The sequence below is a fragment of the Lagenorhynchus albirostris genome, chromosome 6 (genome assembly GCF_949774975.1).
Source record: "Lagenorhynchus albirostris chromosome 6, mLagAlb1.1, whole genome shotgun sequence".
NCBI classification, from domain to species: domain Eukaryota; kingdom Metazoa; phylum Chordata; class Mammalia; order Artiodactyla; family Delphinidae; genus Lagenorhynchus; species Lagenorhynchus albirostris.
In genome coordinates, this window is record NC_083100.1 from 20,123,691 (window position 1) to 20,141,860 (window position 18,170).

At 41.3% G+C, this 18,170-nt stretch overlaps 1 long non-coding RNA gene across 1 annotated transcript in view; it reads left to right on the plus strand.

The window, feature by feature from the left end:
• Positions 1 to 17,546, plus strand: part of LOC132521648 (uncharacterized) — a 30,987-nt gene extending 13,441 nt beyond the window's left edge. The window contains exons 2-3 of the long non-coding RNA XR_009540927.1: positions 16,407 to 16,477; positions 17,470 to 17,546. This is a non-coding gene — a long non-coding RNA (uncharacterized LOC132521648). The remainder of the gene's footprint in view (positions 1 to 16,406; positions 16,478 to 17,469) is intronic.
• The last annotated feature ends 624 nt before the right edge of the window (positions 17,547 to 18,170 follow it).

Below are 18,170 nucleotides of genomic sequence, written 5' to 3' on the forward strand. Positions count from 1 at the left end.
CAGATTTGGAGAAAGGAAGTTATCTCTGGCATGCCATAACCATTTCCAAAACCATGATCTTCCTATTCCGTCCTGAGAGTTAACTCCTAGAACACTGGATTTGGAGTCAATGGTTTGTCTCTCCTGGTCATCTGACCTTGGGTGAGTCATCAGGTTTTCTTAGCCTCAGTTTTCTCATTTGAAAAGCTGGGACTAATAACAGCTCTCACATCTTGTTATGGGCATCAAATGAAGTGATATATAGTAAAGAACTTTGAACATTGCACAGCCCGTGTTTGGTGCCTGGGACATAACATTTGAGATGGTCCTTCAGGATCTTCTCTTCCCACACTGTGCCTTTTGTTGCATCTCAATAGCAGGTAGGATCCTGGGCAACCTGCTGCATGAGCTTCTACCTGAAAGTCAGGTTTGTGGTCACCACTACGTCCATGGTACTGCTGTACTTGGTAATAAACATACATGGTGATTGAGTTTGGCCTCAGTGTTGCCTGTTTTCCAACCCTGCATGGGATAACTTGGCCTTCCTGGGTCTGTTTTCAACTTGATTGGCAATTGGAGCATCACAGGACTGTATTTCCCACTCTTACTCTCTCGTTTCTGCCATGCTTCTGCTTGTTGAAAACTGTGCCCATCCCAAATGACAAAATTTCTTGATCAGGCCTTCCCCGAGTCTCCTCCCCATGCTGGGATCTGATTTGTCCTTCCTTGGAAGTCCTTTAAAACTAGACTTGTCTCTTTCTTAGGAAGTACCCAATCATAGCCTTTGTTCTAGTGGTGAGTGTTCTTGTCTTTACTGTGCCCTGCTTAGAGTAGGAACTCTAAAGTAATTCTTTGCATGTTTTACCTCTATGTCTTCCCCAGCATGTAGCCTGGTGTCCTCCATGTATGGGACACATAAAAGATGCCCAGTGAATCAAAGAGCACAGATGTGTGCTCCAGCCTGGGCAAGCAAGAGCACTTGTATTGTCTAGGCTACCAACCCAACCTTCAGGTCACCCAGACTGCATTAAGTGGGGAGCCTTTGATGAGTTGCAGGTTCTACTGGTATAAAGAAAGCTTCAGGGGACCAGCAGAAGCATCTGAATCAGCTTTCAAGATTTCCATTGCTTTTTCTAGACTAGTCATGAACTTAGCAATACTTCACTGGTTCTGACACATGGGGCTTTCAGTTACTACTATTCATTGTTATGAATCCATTCAGGAAACATTTACAAAGTGCCTATTTGTATCAGACTGAGGACCTGAGACTAAGAAGACTAAAATGTGACTCTTTCCTGTGAGAGGCCATGGTCTGATACAAAACATAAATGGAGGCAAAAAACTAAAATGCAGTAGGAAAAAGAGATGTGACAGTAGGATGTGAGCAGATGGGAGCAAGTGGAGCATAGTGGAGTCAGAATGATTCAAACCCAGGTTCTAACGCTTAATAGGTTGCAGAACATTAGTCTCCAACTCTCAGTTTCCTCATCTGGAATAATATTTACCTTATATGGTTGTTGTAAGGATTAAATTAGATAATGGATGACAAGAACTTGGCATGGCCCATGGTCCATAGAAAGCATTAAATAAATGTTGGCTGCGGCCATTGTTCTCTATAATTCAGTTCCTCTCATCTGTAAAATGAGTGTGGTAATTGCACCTGCCTCATATGATTACCAATAGAATCAAATTATGTAATGCACAGAAGGTGCTTGGCACAGTGCCTGACAGAGTAAATACTCAATAATTGTTAACTGTGATTCTTATTTTGCATAAAGTAAAAAGGAGGGGAACACGGAAGTGTTACAGGCGTAATGTGATAATGGTTACAACTTACTTTGAAGTGCACCAAAAAACTAGATAGATCAGGTAGATGAATAAAGGTATGAAGAGATAGATATGATTAAAAAAAACAGCAAAATCTTCATTGTAGAATCTAGATGGTGGGTACATACATGGGTGTATGTACATGGGTGTTTCATGCTTGAAATTTTCCATAATAAAGTGTTGGGAGAGAAAAGGGAGTGATTGAATGTTTGGATGATCTTTGAAGTAGAATTTGAGTAAGGAAAGGCATGGAAGGAACTAGAGACCTGGAATGACCTGTTCTTTGCTCCACTTCTCTGCCTTTTGAGAGAACTGCAAACGCTAAGTCTCAGGAACATGAGAGAGAAGGTATTCTTTGGGAGATGATGAGTACTTCCGTGCGGAGATGAGAGCGCTTGAAAGAGGGGCAGAAGTTGTAGGCTAAGAGCACAAACATCCTAGATTCGAATTCCAGCTCTGCACTCACTAGCTCTGTTACCTGGGAGAAGTTGCTTAAGTTCTTTTTGCTTTGATTCTTTATAAGAATAGAGATAACATTATCTACCTTATAAGACTGCTTTCAATGTTAGATGAGCTAATATCATCATCTTCTTCTTAGGAAAGAGTCTCCTCTCAACTCCTCAAAGCTTAGAGTCTTCTCCATGGTTCCACCTCACCTCTTGTTGAATAAGAAGTTTCTAGAAAGACTCAGCTGGAGGAGGGAGGGAAGGGTGAGAGGAAGGATCATAGTGGGTGAAGTTTGGGTAAGAAACTGAATGAGAGTCTGGGGCCCAAGAAACAAAGATGAAAACTCAGGTGCTGGTTAGATAGATGAACACAAGAGGCCCCGGAGGTGTGGCTTTCCTCAGTGTCATGCACGTGGCTTCTCATGATATATTTCAAATGTTGGTGAAATTATAATCCTGTTGTAGTTCCTTTGGAGGCTCGTTCATCAACCTGGGCAGTGTGTGTGGCTGGCAGGTAGCCAGCATCATCCCCTGACTCCCGCCCCATATGATTCAGCACAAATCAGACACTTTAATAGCTTCTGATTCCAAGTTTGAACTTGCTCCCAAAGGAAAGCCTGCCTCCCCCATCCACTTTCCTCCCACCTTCACAACCCACACCCCACTTCTAATTTATCAGCTAGTAAATTCTGAGTTGAACTTGGAGCCAGAGTTTCATTTAGTTTTGGCAAAGAATCAACTTCTTCCAAGAAAAGCCAAAAAAAAAAAAAAAAAAAAAAGAGGAGGAGGAGAGGTGGAAGGGAAGGTTTAAAAAAAGCCCAGCTAAACAAAAAGGGCTCATGGAAACAGCTCCACAACATTAACTCAGTGCAGAGAGAGCAGTGCTTTTTGATGCATTAAGTGTGAATGAATTTGAAACAGTGTTGGAAATGTTCTGAACATGCAGCTGAGGTTACCAACCAAGCACAGATGGGTTCCTGGTTTGGAAAGATTTGGGGGTCACCAGTCATTAGCCGGTGACTTAAAAGCTGGAGAGAGGGTTTGGAGGTGACCATGGCACCCACACTCAGTTTCATTGTGGATTGTGTGGTCATTGGCCATGTGACATTCTTGTAGATAGCAGAAGACCTGTTGATCTAAGACACTGTCCTGTTAGGTCTGTCAACCCCCTGAGGATCAAAAGACATTTCTGGTGTGGACAGTATCCTGAGTTACAGAAAAAGACAAAGGAATAGCTCAACCCCACTCATCACGGAAAAATGTAACCCCAAGTATCAGACTGGAAACAAATTTAGGTTTAATAATAACCATCAGCTTGGAAAAATTACTCTAAAATTCAATAACATCCACTACTGGAAATGGTATGGAAAAATGGCCACTCTCTTATACTGTGGGTTTTAACGTAAACGCTATTACTTTTTGGAAGGGATTTTGACAATATTTTTCTTTACATCCCGCTATGTCCCTACCTTCATTCATTCATTCCTCTCTCTGCCCACACATCAAATTTCCATAGGCAATCATTCCTCATGTGTTTAATGTGTATTATTTGTATATATTCTTGCAAAATGTGAAACATTGTTTTTTTCACCCTCTATTTTTATTTTATTTTTTTAATTGAAGTATGGTTGATTTACAATATTATATTAGTTTCAAGTGTATAGCATAGTGATTCAGTATTTTTACAGATTGTACTCCATTAACATTTATTAGGAGATAATGGCTATGATTTCCTGTGCTATACAGTATATCCCTGTTGCTTATCTGTTTTGTACGCACCAATTTGTATCTCTTAATCCCATACCCATAACTTGCCCCTTCCCCCTCCCGTCTCCCCTCTGGTAACCACTAGTTTGTTTTCTGTGAGACTGTTTCTGCTTTGCTATATACATTCGTGTGTATTATTTTATAGATTCCACATATAGTGATATCATACAGTATTTATCTTTCTTTGCCTGACTTATTTCACTAAGCATAATATTCTCTAGGTCCACCCAGTCCATCCATGTTGCTGCAAATGGAAGAATTTCATTCTTTTTAGGGCTGAGTAATTTTCCATTATATATATATATATATATATATATATATATATATATATACACACACACACACACACACACATATATAATGTATATATACATATACACACCACATCTTTTTTATACATTCATCTCTTGATGGACACAGGAACTTGGGAGGGTTAAATGAGATGAGCAGAGCCTGGCACCTCAGTAATCACTCAATATATGGTAGCAGTTATTTACTGTTAAAAGTGACAGTCCAAGCCAGCTTTTCCTAGTGAAGAATTTTGTTTTATTCCAACCCAGGATTTGTTTTATTCTCTCTATCTTGTCTATCAGGAATTTCCCCTGAATGGGTGGAAGTGGACATATTTAGACGTGCATCCCTATAGAACGCCATGCTCTCTTCTAACTTCAGTCTTCCCATTAGACCAATAAGAAACACAATGTCCATGGAAATTCAGTGACTTGTCCTAGTTCATAAGGCTGGGACTATAAAGCCAGGTTTCTTGACTTCAGCAAGCTACCCTTAAAGTATTTAGAGCCCCATCCATGCATAACCATCTGTGACTATTGGTAAAGGAGGGGCAGAATGGTACCCATGAGAAATTCTCTGGGTGGAAGAGCTATAAAATGTCACCTGATCTGTTGCCCTTCCCCCACGCCTCGTCTCCTTCAGTGGCACTCCCTCAAGGGCCAGTGGCCAGGATCAGGGGCAGCTTTCAGCATGTAGGATGGAGCAGACCTGAGCAGGCCATAGCTATGCCCTGGGTGCCCCCTTACATTCTCCTCACAAATAAGCTAATGCTTCTCCTTATGGCAGAATCCCACTCTTCAACTCAACACACTTTGCAGATTCTTTGAAATTGAAATCACTACTCCTCGTTACTCTTTTTGTCTTGTTTCCCAAAAGACTGGACATTTTTAGTGTCCTCTGTGCTAGCTGGGCACCAAGTCCTACCACCACCCTGAAGGGAGTTCTCCCAATAGAAGGGAGGTGTCATCTGAACCATTGTGACCATTGCAGAGACTTTGGCAGACCAAAAGCCCTGGGCATCAGCTCAAGCTAAGTAACTTAAAAAAAAAAAGTCCCTGCCTTCTTGATCTGGGCATGTTTTTGGTTCACTTTTAAGGAATTTCTCATCATTAGAGCTGTTTGAAATGAAATAGTAAGTTTCTCATCTCTGAAAGTGTTTAATCAGAGACTAGCAAACCACTTGATAAAAATATTGTAGAGGTGTTAGATGACCTCAGAGTCCCTCATTCTAGGGCAAGGCCTTATCTTTTTCCTTAATCACCAAAAAGGGAGTAAATAAAGGGAATCCTATACAGGGTAAGGGAGAACTTAATCAGATTTCCCATACTAAAAAGTATTTCTGTGAAGGAAAACCAATGTGATGTATAGGATGTAACCTCGGACTTGGAGTTAGGACATCGGCCAGGGTCTATCAACCTGCTGAATTGCTTTCTCTTTTTCTGCTCTCTGGGTCCCTGTATCCTTACCTAGAAAATGAAATGGTGGGATTAGAGCATCTCTAAGTTTTCTTGTGCTGGGAGCTTTGTTTGGGAGCTCATAATTGATCAGAAAATAAAGTTCCAACATCTGTATGCAGATAAACATATGGCAGATCCATGGTGAAAGAGTAAAACCCACAGAACTTTCCACAGTATACATGTCATTATTCATTTGTGTTCTTGGCTAAGAAAAGTGCATATTGGGGAAGGAAGTAGGAGGAGTCTTAAAACCTTCTGCATCAATAGTGCTCAACCTGGTCATGGAAGCCTGTCCACCAGATGTGGCTCTTTTATAGCAGCTTGTGCTTCAGGTCATAATAAAGAGAGGGTCTGTGTTTTAAGTTCCCAGAAACCCTGGCTTCTGTGGGCTAGGAAGATACTCCTGCTTCCTTTCATGCTAGGGCTGCCATAACAGAGTACTACAGATTGAGTTCCTTAAACAACAGAAATTGATTTTCTCACAGTTCTAAAGGCTAGAAATCCAAGATCAAGGTGTCTGCAGGATCGGTTCCTTCTGAGGGCTGTATGGGAAGAATCTGTTCCCAATTTCTCTCCTTGGCTTGTAGATGGCCATCTTTTTTCTGTGTCTCTTCACACTGTCTTCCCTTTATGTGTGTTTCTGTGTCCAAATTTCCCCTTTTTGTAAAGGACACCTGTCATATCGGATTGGGGCCCACCCTAATAACCACATTTTAACTTGATTGCTTTTGTAAAGACCCTATCCTCAGATAAGGTCACATACTGGGGTGTTTCAGCTTCATGCAGTGAAGCTTTATAATTATACATGAGTGAAGCAGAAGCAGGTTGTTTTGAAGAGGCAAGAACTCATGCAGGAAAGGCTTCAGTGACTCAGTAGAGAAAGATGAAGCCTTTAAATTCTGACTCCTAGATCCCAGGTGAGAGCTCATTCCAGCAGAATACCCCATTGTCCAACCTGACCCAATGCTATAAAGCTGCTGGTTGAACATTCCAAAGGCCATCATGAGCAACAGAGCCCAATGTCAACTTCTCAGATCTGTCAGCCATGAAAACACTGGACCTTCCCCAGTTTTCGGACTGGAGAGAAATTTCTTATCCTAATGTGATGCAAGTCTGACTAGAGAATGCTAGTACATAACAACATGAGTTTTACCTTCACCTGGAAACAAGCAAAGAAAATAAGCAAATTGAAGGGCAAGGAGAGGTCAAGAAAACTCAGGATTCTCCATCCTCTGAAGATCCTTGAGAGTGTGATAGAAAATGGACCACATTGCCTACCAATTTCAAAGTGTTAACAGTAATAAAAGGTGAAATTTATCAAGCATGTATTATATACCAGGCATTATGCTAGGTGCTTATACATTTTCCCATTGAATCCTTATAGAACTCTTCAAGTTTGTTCCTACACAATTTCTAGAGTGGTGAGGATCAAATGAACTAATGCATGTAAAAGTGCTTAGAAATGGTGAAGTGTTATAAAGCCTCAAAGATTCAATGCGTGATAGTATTTTATTAAATGACCCCTGAAATTCCTTTTAGCCTAAGACTTACGTAGTGAAATAATAGATGCCTAAAAGTTATGTGATATAGCCCTCTCATATACCACAAAGCATCACTCAGAGAAGTGACATCAGCTTGTTAGAAAGGGACAGAAATGCTGTGCAACCTGCTTAGGGAACTACAGTCATGTAGAAACTTCCTTCAGTAACCAGGAGGGCACTCAGGGCAAATAGGTTGGCCATCGACCAAGACACACATGTTGTCAACACCCAGACCAGGTGGAAAAGAAGCCAGGTTTTTCATTGCCTTCTGCATCTTGGTTAGTGGCTCTGATCAGGGATATAGAATATACAAGGTTGGATCTCTACTGGACTCAGTTTTCATATCAACAGAATGGGGGTAATATTTTGCATGTCTCTACTAATGTGTTAAATGAGCTTATGTATTTGAAAACATCCATCGAAATGCTGACACACAGGAAGTAATAAAAATAATAATTAAACACCCACTGTTTCAGCCTGGTTGGGAAATAAAGTCTCAGAATTGGTGGGGCTCATGCAGGGCGATACATTTTATATAATGGGTGGTGTTTGAAAGGAACTGAGTCTGCAGGCCTTGGAACTAGTGGAGTATAAATGCCCTTTGGGCAAGAGCTTTGTTCCTTCTTATTCACACAACGCCACCCACCTTGTCATTGAATCACTCCCTCCTCGTTGGCAGTTGTCTTTTCTGGGAGTGTGGAGGCATGTGAAGGAGTTTGTGTTGGGACACTGTGGAGTTGTTTTTAATCTCATTTAGACATGTTAAACTAGAGAGCCAGAACTAAAGCTGAGGGCATTAGATCGGCTGTCAGGGTGAGCTAACCAGGTACATAGCTTGGGGGATATATAGCTGCACTGGTGAAACAGAGGCTTTGGAATCTGATAGATGTATGTGTTTGTGGGCAAATTTCTGAACTTATCTGAGCCTCAGCTTCAAGAATTAGATATGATAATTCATATAAAGCATTTGATCAGTATGTAATAGATGTTCCATATTTTTATTGTTAAGGCACTTTTATATACACCATCCTAAATGATTTCATTTTTAAGTGAGGTAAACAGGATAGGGACTAGAGACAGAGACTTCCAGATGAATGAGTTTCTTAATACTTCCAGCTCTGTGTTCTAGTTCTTGTTCTGAAAACTGCACAGTCAAGCAGCTGTTGGTCTGCCCTTTGCTCTCTGATGGAATTAGACTAAATCATTTTCAAGTGATGTAGTTTAAAGATGACTGTACACCCACATGTGTTCCAGAAGTGTCACATGAACTCTGTCCATATTTGGAAATTAAGGGTGTGAGGGCAGAGGGAGTGGAGGGGTGAAGGTCAAACCACGTGGTTGCCATTCAGTCATAGGTTCTTTTTAAACATTGGCTGATGAGTTCTGAAAGGCAGATCATCTCTAGCACTTAGTTCTCAGAGTTGTGGAGGCAGAGCCCCAGATGAAGGAATTTTTGGCTCTTTCCCATAGACTGACCGTCCTGCACAAGGTCTGTGGGAGTGTTGGCAGCAGTGAGATGAAGGGAATAAATGGAGTCATAACTCTGGATAGATCTGGTAACCGCTGGTGACTGAGCTCTTGTTGGCTACAGCTCATCACATCTAAGACCCCAGATTGGATACTCACAGGCTGGTTCTGGTCTGAGACCCCTGGAAGTCTCCTTATAGACAGTTTCCCCCATTTAAACTTGGTGGAAGGTGAGTCTGATCTACAATGCCACTGCGTTCTGAGGGCTTCTGGTGCCAGTCCCAAAGCCTGTCTCAGCAATTTAACTGTATATCAGAGGGTGAGTGGGCAGGTTACACAGTGATGAAGGGTCACATCAGGAGAAGCACCTGGGACGAGCTTGTCTGTTGATCTGATCAAACCTTCTCATTACACTCATTCTCAGAAAATATTGCTTGTCTTGTCCCCTATGTGCTCAGTGGGAAAACTCAGAAGATTTAGCTGCAGGTAGCCAAACATAGCCATTGGTGATGGCAGGTCACAGTGAGCCAGGGTGGGAAAGTCAAAGTGGTCTTCTGAAAACCCAGCGTCTTCTGTCCCAGAGGGGTGGCAATGGAAAGTTGATGCTGCCATCCAGCCATTCTCCACATTCATACCCAATATATGGTCATGGTGAATTATGTAATAGAAGATATTTTTTCACTTTGTGTACTCAACGTGTGTATTCTGTGTGTCTGTTACTTGATTGTTTAAGATAGTGTTATACCTCAAATAAAATTCTTCTAGCAGCAAGGACCCTATCCTTCAGAATTATTCTCCATAACTTGCCATTGTTCCATAGGTAAACAGCCCATCTCAAGGTTATTACTCAAAATATATTCCTTTTTGGCAGGGGGTAGAGGAGGGCGTAGGCAGAGTGACAAATTCTAATTTCAGGGCCTCTGAAAAGCTTTTATTCTTTTCCACAGAATGGTCTGAGATTTTCTCCTAGAAATCTCAACCTCTAGAAATTATTTTCTTAAACTTCAGGCTTTGTCTCCTAGCAACATGCTAGAAAAGTTCTGTAGGAAAGGACACTCGTTAATGCTTATCTCTCAGTTACACTTGATTAGGGACAAGTATGAGATTTTACATAAAACCAATTTTTCCAGGGAAGGGATGAGGGTTGTTTGAATGGGTTAGCAGGGAGAGGAATGAGGAGAATGAGAGGGCTAGGAATCAGGCTCACCTTAAGAGGATAAGGGTGCAGAAAATACTATGTAATGATGCAGAAGCAAAGCTTTTATTTTTTTCAAAAGTTTGAGAAAAATCTGCCTTGATGGTATCTTGTAACACAGATGCATTGTGTCCTGTGCTTTCTCTTTAGCCAAGTCATTGTTAAAGAGTAAAGTTACAATTCTCAGACATTATAAAAGGAACACATATCAAAGATCTTATATCCCTCAATAATTAATGAGGGAACCAGCAAGAAGTTATAACTGGTTTGAAGGAGAATTCAAAGAACCACACAAATACAGGCTATGCGGAATACCAAAATCAATAATAAATGGTGGTATTTCCTGAACTTGCCCAAACTTGAATGAAACACCCTATTGATAAAACCTTTAGTGCCCTCTTTATTAATTGTGGGGTTCGATATTATCTCCATCAGTACAACTTTTAGTTTTTGAAAACAATAACAAAAACTTGATTCTGTTGTAGTTAATTGTAGAGAATTGTTACAAACTGGGTTCCCCATTGTTGACATGTAAGCTACCATGTTGATTACTGGAGAGGAGAAGGTCCTGCCTTGGGAATGACGGCATAGATGCAAAGATCTTTCTTCCTCTGCACTGATGTCCTGTGTGATCTAAGGGGATCCACATCTGTTTCCTGTTCCCCTAATTATGATACTAGTTTTGACTTATTTTTCCAAAAAGCGGTGCAAGAAAATCAGAAAAAATATTGTCAAGTGAATTAAAATGCCCACCAAGCCCAGCACCCCAATACAGAAGTCGCTTAATTAAGGCACTGGCTAACACAGCAGAAATCCAAGTAAAGAAGGGGGAGATCTTCAGTGGCCCTGCCCAGCCTGGTCGGTGCAAACCTCCTGAACTCACAAACACCCTTGTCATTTCTCCTGGCAGCCTTCCCCATGCTGTTTGTTTGCAGCGACTTGACACGCTGGCGCCCAGAGACAGGGCAGGGCAGGGAAGGCTTTGGAATCTGCACAGCTCATTGCCCTCCCCCACCCCCAAAAGCTCTCTCCTCAAGCTCTGTCTCTGGGGCCCTCGGATCAGATTGCTTGCTTCCAGGTGCCAGAGAGACACTTTTCTGTTTACTCTCCCACCCAGACTGCCCTCAGTTTGTCTTTCCCCCAGGTGGTGATGGCAAGTGACAGGGGCTGTTTTGAAAAGAATCTTTCTTCTTCCCCCTCTCTCTTTCTTCCTCCTACCCCCTCAAACTGCAAGAACATATTGGCTTCTTTCCATCACTTGGGGCTTGTGTTGGAGATTTGAGTCTGTTCCTTTCCCCTGTAGATAGCCCAGAAGTTAAGGTAGGGGTACAGTCTTTGGAGGTGAAGTGTTTTTTGGAGGACAAGCAGGAATGCTCAGAACTGATTACACTGGTGATGGTAACACACTTTTGATCGCAGCCCATGAAGCCTATAGTCCTAGGCTATGTGGTCTTTCACTGGTTTATTTTCTACTACCCCCAAGCATAAGGTATTACCCAATCTGAGTATATTTCATGTCCTAAACAGCTGGCAAAAATTTCTTGTCCTGCTGTTAATCTCTCTGGTCTATGACTCTTTCCTAAGAATATTTTCTTTTTGAAAAGGACACCTATGGGTCTTTAAGATGGCAGAACTTTTACATTAGTGAGGAAAATTTATGTTGCAACCCAGCTCGAACTAATTTAAGCAAAAACAAGAAGGTAATGCTTCACATAGCTGAGAAGTTCAGAGGTGTAGAATAATGGAGAGGTTCAAAATTGGTCACCAAGATCCTGGCTTCCTGCTGCTCGGGTTGTCATATTTAGTAAATAAAAATACAGGACACCTAGTTAGATTTGATTTTAGAGACAGAAAAAAAGCCATAATTTTTAAAATATAAGTTTGTCCCATATTGCTTCCTATATTTTATCTCTACCTGACACCCTATGTCAGCTTTCTTCTGCTTCTCATGTTAGGATTACTCTCTGGCAGGCTCTAGCCATGAGGTGACGGAATGACTGTTGGAGGCCCTAGACTCACATCTCAGAGCCAAGAACCATGGAAGAAGAGCCCTTTTGTCTCAAGAGTTCTAGCAATAGTCCCAGGGCTGCATCTCAATGACCTCGCTTGGGTCTTGTGGGCAACTCACAAGTAAACACTCTGCCCAAGGGGATGAAATGCTGGCTAGATCTGGGTCATGTTTCTACCTCTACAACTGAGTTGTGGAGTTAGCACCATCTAAACCACGTGGATTAAGTGTGGGTAGGCATGTTCCCAAAGGCAAACCAGAGTGCTGTTACCAGAAGAAAGATGAATGCTAGCCAGACATCAACTCTGTGGTCTAGTAGTAGACATTCTCTAGGGCAGGGCTCTCTGGAACTCCTCACATCACACAGTGGCTTCTTGGAGTCTGACATGGATCACAGAGAAGTGGACCATTGTTTTGCTCTTAAAGGATAAGTTTGGAGAATGGATGGTAATCTAGGTAGCCCCTAAATCAATAGCAATAACAGTATCAAATGTTTATTTTATTCTCTGTGTGGCCTTTGGTACCTAGATTGAGTCCTACATAAACATAGAAAGGAAGACGTTGTTGATGTTCATGAACTTACATTTTAGTGAGAGATAGCACGTTGTACCTTGTTCTAAAGTCTCATCACACTTCCTTTGTTTCTGCATACAAGTAATTATGAGTATACAAAGAAGGGATGAATTAATTCCAGATAAGGCCTGCTGGGGGAGATGCATTTGAGCTGGATCTTAAAGGATAGATAGAGTTTAGACAGGCAGATATGGAGGACAGAAAGAGAAGAGTTCCAAATGGAGGAAGTAGAAGAAGCAAACCTTTGACTTCAGGTTGCTGCCACCTGCATGGGAAGGCATTGTCTTTCAAGGAGATGGATCTTGATGTGGAACCTTGACTTCATTCAGGATTGAAAAGACATTAAGGAATCCTGGGAAAATGGATAAATTGATTAGGTCCTCTGAGTGAGATAATAATTTGGTACTCCTTCCAACGTTGTTCACAGTTCATTTAAAGAAAAGACTGAGTGCTGTGTGGGTAGGGGGGAGTTGGAGAAGAGGGACCCCAGGTGGGGGCATACAAACCCTTTCTCTTGTCCATGGTAATTCCACTCTAGCCCCAGACTTTCATATTCCACTCAACAAATCAAAGACCTGAAGTTAAATGGACTCATCTTCCTTACTTAGCAAGTATCTAGGGTTCCTTAAGCCTAACCCTTGGAGGAAGGAAGATCTCACCTCCTTGCCCCTAAGTGCCTTAATATACCTTCTAAGCACATACAATATTCTTCCTGAGGTGAGCCCTGATAAATTCTGTTTCCTCACACTGCCAGGATATTTGATTTCACTGATGATGTTTGGTGTGATGGCCTGCCTCTTCCTCCAAATTTGACACTACTCTGAAGGGGTGAAGGTTGGAAACATTTTGCCCCTTTAGTCCATGGCTTCCTGAGCATGTTGTTCAGAGGAGATCTGAGTGTGTGTCACTGGCTCACTTAGGCAAAGACCCTTTGGAGAGTGAGATTTTTTCCTGGAGTGACCATCAAAGACTGTAGTAGAGGTTGAGGGCATGAGTGGTGGTGCTACCAGTCGGGTCAGATTCCTGGACCTTCCATTTAACTGACACTGAGTGACCCAGAAGTTCAGAAGAATAGTTATTAGTTCGTGGTTAACCGATGGCCTTTTCTTGAGGACTGCTGTCTTCAAGGATGGACAGTAGTTTGGTGGTAGGACAGGTGTCCACAGCTCTTCCTATTCACAGGCTGTACTAATCTCCAGCCCAAAGGTCTCCTTCACCTATGTCTTCTATCCACATTGGCCTGATCAGGATTCTCTGACATGAAAAACCCCAAGTTAAATTTTGCTTAAGAAAATGTTACTATTATTTCAGGTTTGTGTCTTTAGTATACATTTAAGACAGATCCCTCTGTGTTACAGTGAGCATCCTCTAATGAAATGAGCTAGAGTATGTTATTCTAGAAAAAGATATCAATGGACAAAAAAACTGTCTAGAAAAGTAAATAAATCAGTTTGACTCATGGTAGAGCCAAGTTATCCTTCTGAGTCAATGACTGAAAAGTGAATTAAACTAGACAAGAAAAAAAACAACGTAAGAGAGTAATAACTCTAAATAGTGTCGTCTCATATTCCTACCCCCAGGAGAAATTGTACCTACCATCTTGTTGGACAACTGGGTTATATTCTTTGTGGACAAACTCAAGGTTCCCCTGCTCTCCAGCCCTATTTTCCCATGGTGTGGACTGTGTTTATTTGTGCTCATACCCTTCACCTCATGCCAACGTTACTCCTTTTATCCTAGGATCTCCTCTTCCAGAGTGAGTTTGTCCTGTATGTCTCTCAGATACTGGGAGCCAAAAACAATAGCACAGCCTAAAATTTTCCTTTTATTTATTCTCATGCTCCTCATCTCTCTTGAAAGGCACTATTTTCTTGATCTTTTAAAAAAGAGACCTCCTGGAGGAACCATTAAGTACTTATGGTTAAGTGAAAGAAGCCAGTCTGAAAAGGCTACAAACTGTACGATTCCAACTATATGACATTTCAGAAAAGGCAAAACTGTAGAGATAGTAAAAAGATCAGTGGTTCTGGAGTAGAGGAAGAGGAGAAGAATGAATAGGTGGCTCACAGGGAATGTTTAAGACAGTGAAACTACTCTGTATCCTATTGTATTAGGGGAAAAGGACATGTGCATTTGTCAAAACACATAGAACTGTACAGCACAGGATGAACCTTAATGTAAGCTATGGACTTTAGTTACAAATAGTGTACTAATATTTTCAAATGTACCACACTAATGCAAAGGTGTTAAAACTAGAGGGAGGGCAGGAATATATGGGAACTCTGTACTTTCTGTTCAACTTTTTATAAACTTAAAACTTTTCTGAAAACTAAAGTTTATTAATTAAAAAAGGAAAGCTCTTTTTACCCCAAGTATTTTTCCCTATTTCCTCTATCTCCTTTCAGGAATGTTTGAGTTAAAAGTGACTTAGACTTGCTGAGGGTCAAATTTAGATCACCAAATATTCCTGCATCATCAGTATTTCAAATTATTAAAAAAAACATATAAATTTATGTTTCTGTGCTAATCGTAAGTAATTGGCACATGTTCACTCAAACCATGAAGCAGAGCCTCAGGCCGACTTCAAGTTAACAAGATGTTCTCGTTCCCTCCAATTCTGTCCTTTCAGATCATACGTCTTGTCTTTCTCCTCCTCCCTGTGCCTTCTCACTGACCTAAACACTGTCTGTCAGAAATTTATGCAAGGAACTGGTGGGTAGGAACCTTGCATGTAACTCTACAAGGGTCCCTTTCTCTTAGTCTCGTTGGGAAGAACTTCATTGCATCCCTTGCCGACCCCTCTTGACCATCCTTCAGTGACTCATAAAAGCTGAATTGGGAATCCACTGAGTTTGACTCAAGAGTGTGGTTCATTATCTTAAAAACCCCGGTCACACATATCTGAGATGATCCCTAAAGACTCTCCAGATATTTATTTAATGAGAACAGCAAACCCAAACAGAGAGCTGTGTGGTTACAAAAAGAATTTTAAACAAAGTCCCTGAGTAGTGTTCTAGCCCTCTCTTCTATAAACAGGCCCTCTCTGTCATCATGCTGGCTATTCTGCAGGGGCCAGAGTTATCTGTCTTGAGACACTGAAATCACAGAGTACTGCACTGCCTCAAGGCAGAGAAAATAGCCCCAAGCCTCGGGGAAGGAGGTTTACAGGCAGATCTTTTAGCAGGACTATTGCTATTTAGAAGCCAGAATATTGTCATTTTCCCACTTTCGGCCCCAAAGGTAGGCTTCTGGGCTGAGAAGTAGGGAAGGAAGACTCTGTGTCCTCCTACAACGTGTCAGTCAACACGTTAGGCACTTTATACAAGCCAGTCCACTTAACCCTTGGAAATGGGTATCAGGATTCCTCAGTTTACAGTTAAGGAAAAAGATGGGCGGGGAGAGAAAGCAACACATCCAAGGTAAAGTGGCGAGATCATCCCTCTAGCTTGACACTTTCCACTGGTATTAATACAATGCAAGGCACAAATATGAGACAATTTTATGATTTCAAAATTTCTAGTAGCAATATTTTTAAAAAAGTAAAATAAGCAGGTAAAATTAATTTAAATCATATATTTTATTTAACCCAATACATCCAAAATATCTTTTCAACACATAGTTAATATTTAAAATGTTGAGATCTTTTTTCCTTTATTTGCTGTATAAAGGCTTCAGAATTTGGTGTGTATTTTATGCTTATGGCCCATTTCAATTCAGACCAGTCACATTTCAAGTCACGTATGGATCATAGCCTCTGTATCAGACATTCTAGGTCTTTTGTTTTTATCCTTGGGTTCAGTGGCACCACCCAAGGTCTGTTTTGCCCTAACCCTTCAATGAATTGTGTTTTAACAGGCTGCCCTTGACTTTTGGTGAAGAACACAGCCATACGAAGTGTCACAGCCAGCAGAGGCAAGAGTGAGAAGGTTACTGACTACTGCCGAATCGTTCACTGCTCCTCGCAGCCTCGCACTATTTAAAGGAGGTATTTACTGTCGTTCCAAAATGATATGCCTCCTTCTTTGTTATAATTAATATTTTGTAGCCAATTCTGTGTTTGTTTTGCATTGGCTATCAGGAGGCTTGGGACCAAATTGGACTCAATTTTAACTATGGATAGATTAGTGATTTAATGGAGGAATATGATAACATATTTTGTTAGATAGCCTGGACTACATGAATATGCATAATCTGCTCAGGGTAAAGTTTTCTTTCCGGTAAAGGGCTATATCTATTTCCCTTCCTAGGCAAAAGGTGCTATATATAATTTAATATGGTGAACAGCTCTGGGAAATCTGCTGTTATGAGACTAGCATGGATAAATTTTTTACTTTAATTTATTTTGAGGCTTTCAGTAGGTTTTTCTTTCTTGAAAACTCTTAAACTGTGCTTCAGAATTAAGTAAACCATAGAGTACTATTCTCTCTTTTCTTTGGTGAACTATAACGAAATACAGAAAAGAGTGTAGTATTTTTCCAAATGAAAGCAAGAATAAGAGTTTCCTCCATCTGCAGAAATGATATATAAATATAGATCCTTTTACTTAATTGGGTTGTGTGTTTATTTATTTATTTATTTTTAATTTATTTTTGGCTGTGTTCCGTCTTCGTTGCTGCACGTGAGCTTTCTCTAGTTGCAGCTTACGAGGGCTACACTTCGTTGTGGTGCACGGACTTCTCCTTGTGGTGTCTTCTCTTGTTGCTGAGCACGGGCTCTAGGTGCACGGGCTTTAGTAGTTGTGGCATGTAGGCTCAGTAGTCGTGGCGCACGGGCTTTGTTGCGCTGCATTATGTGGGATCTTCCTGGGCCAGGTATCAAACCCTTGTTCCCTGAATTGGCAGGCAGCTTCTTCTTCCCACCAGGGAAGTCCAATATAGACCCTTTTCTGCTTCTCCCTAACTTCTGTTATTTTTTACAGAAAGGTCTGGTGCTATTCAGTCTACTGCATGAAACCTTACCAGAGAAGTCTCCAGAGCTGGTGCTGTTGTATTGCTGGTTCTCTGGAAGACATTTGCAAATAAAGGTAGATGTGATGGATCTGAGAGGAGCCTTTCAAGTCTTTGGGATTATCCAACCCCTTCATTTTACAGTTGAGGAAACCATCATCACATCCACCCACAGGGATGGTAACATTTGTGATGGTGTCATCTATCAGAGTTGCAAAGAGCTGGTGGAAACTTCAAGTGCAACGGGAGGCCATCTCAGAGACAAGGGAATTCGTGGTCTACATCTTTTTATCCAGACTCCATACTTGATCACTGAGCTCATTTCCTTTTAATTCCTTATTGGTATCACCCTGCCAACTCAAGCCAAGTCCTCATGATTTAGAGAATCTTTATTTCTGTCTAAAGTGTATTATGTTATTGATTCATCTTGTCTTTGATTATTTGGGCCACCATCTAGAATTGGAGAGAGAGAGAGAGAGAGAGAGAGAGAGTAGAAGAAGGAGGAGAAGGAGAAGAAGAAGTGGGGGTGGGGAGTAAGATAAAGGGGAAGGGGGTGAGTGAGAGGTTAAACACTGAGATAAATGACAAAAATAGTAGCATATCTGTGCTTTTCAATTCCTCAGGCATGCACTAAGCACCCACCAAGGTCATGCTGGTGAACACACAGATAAAT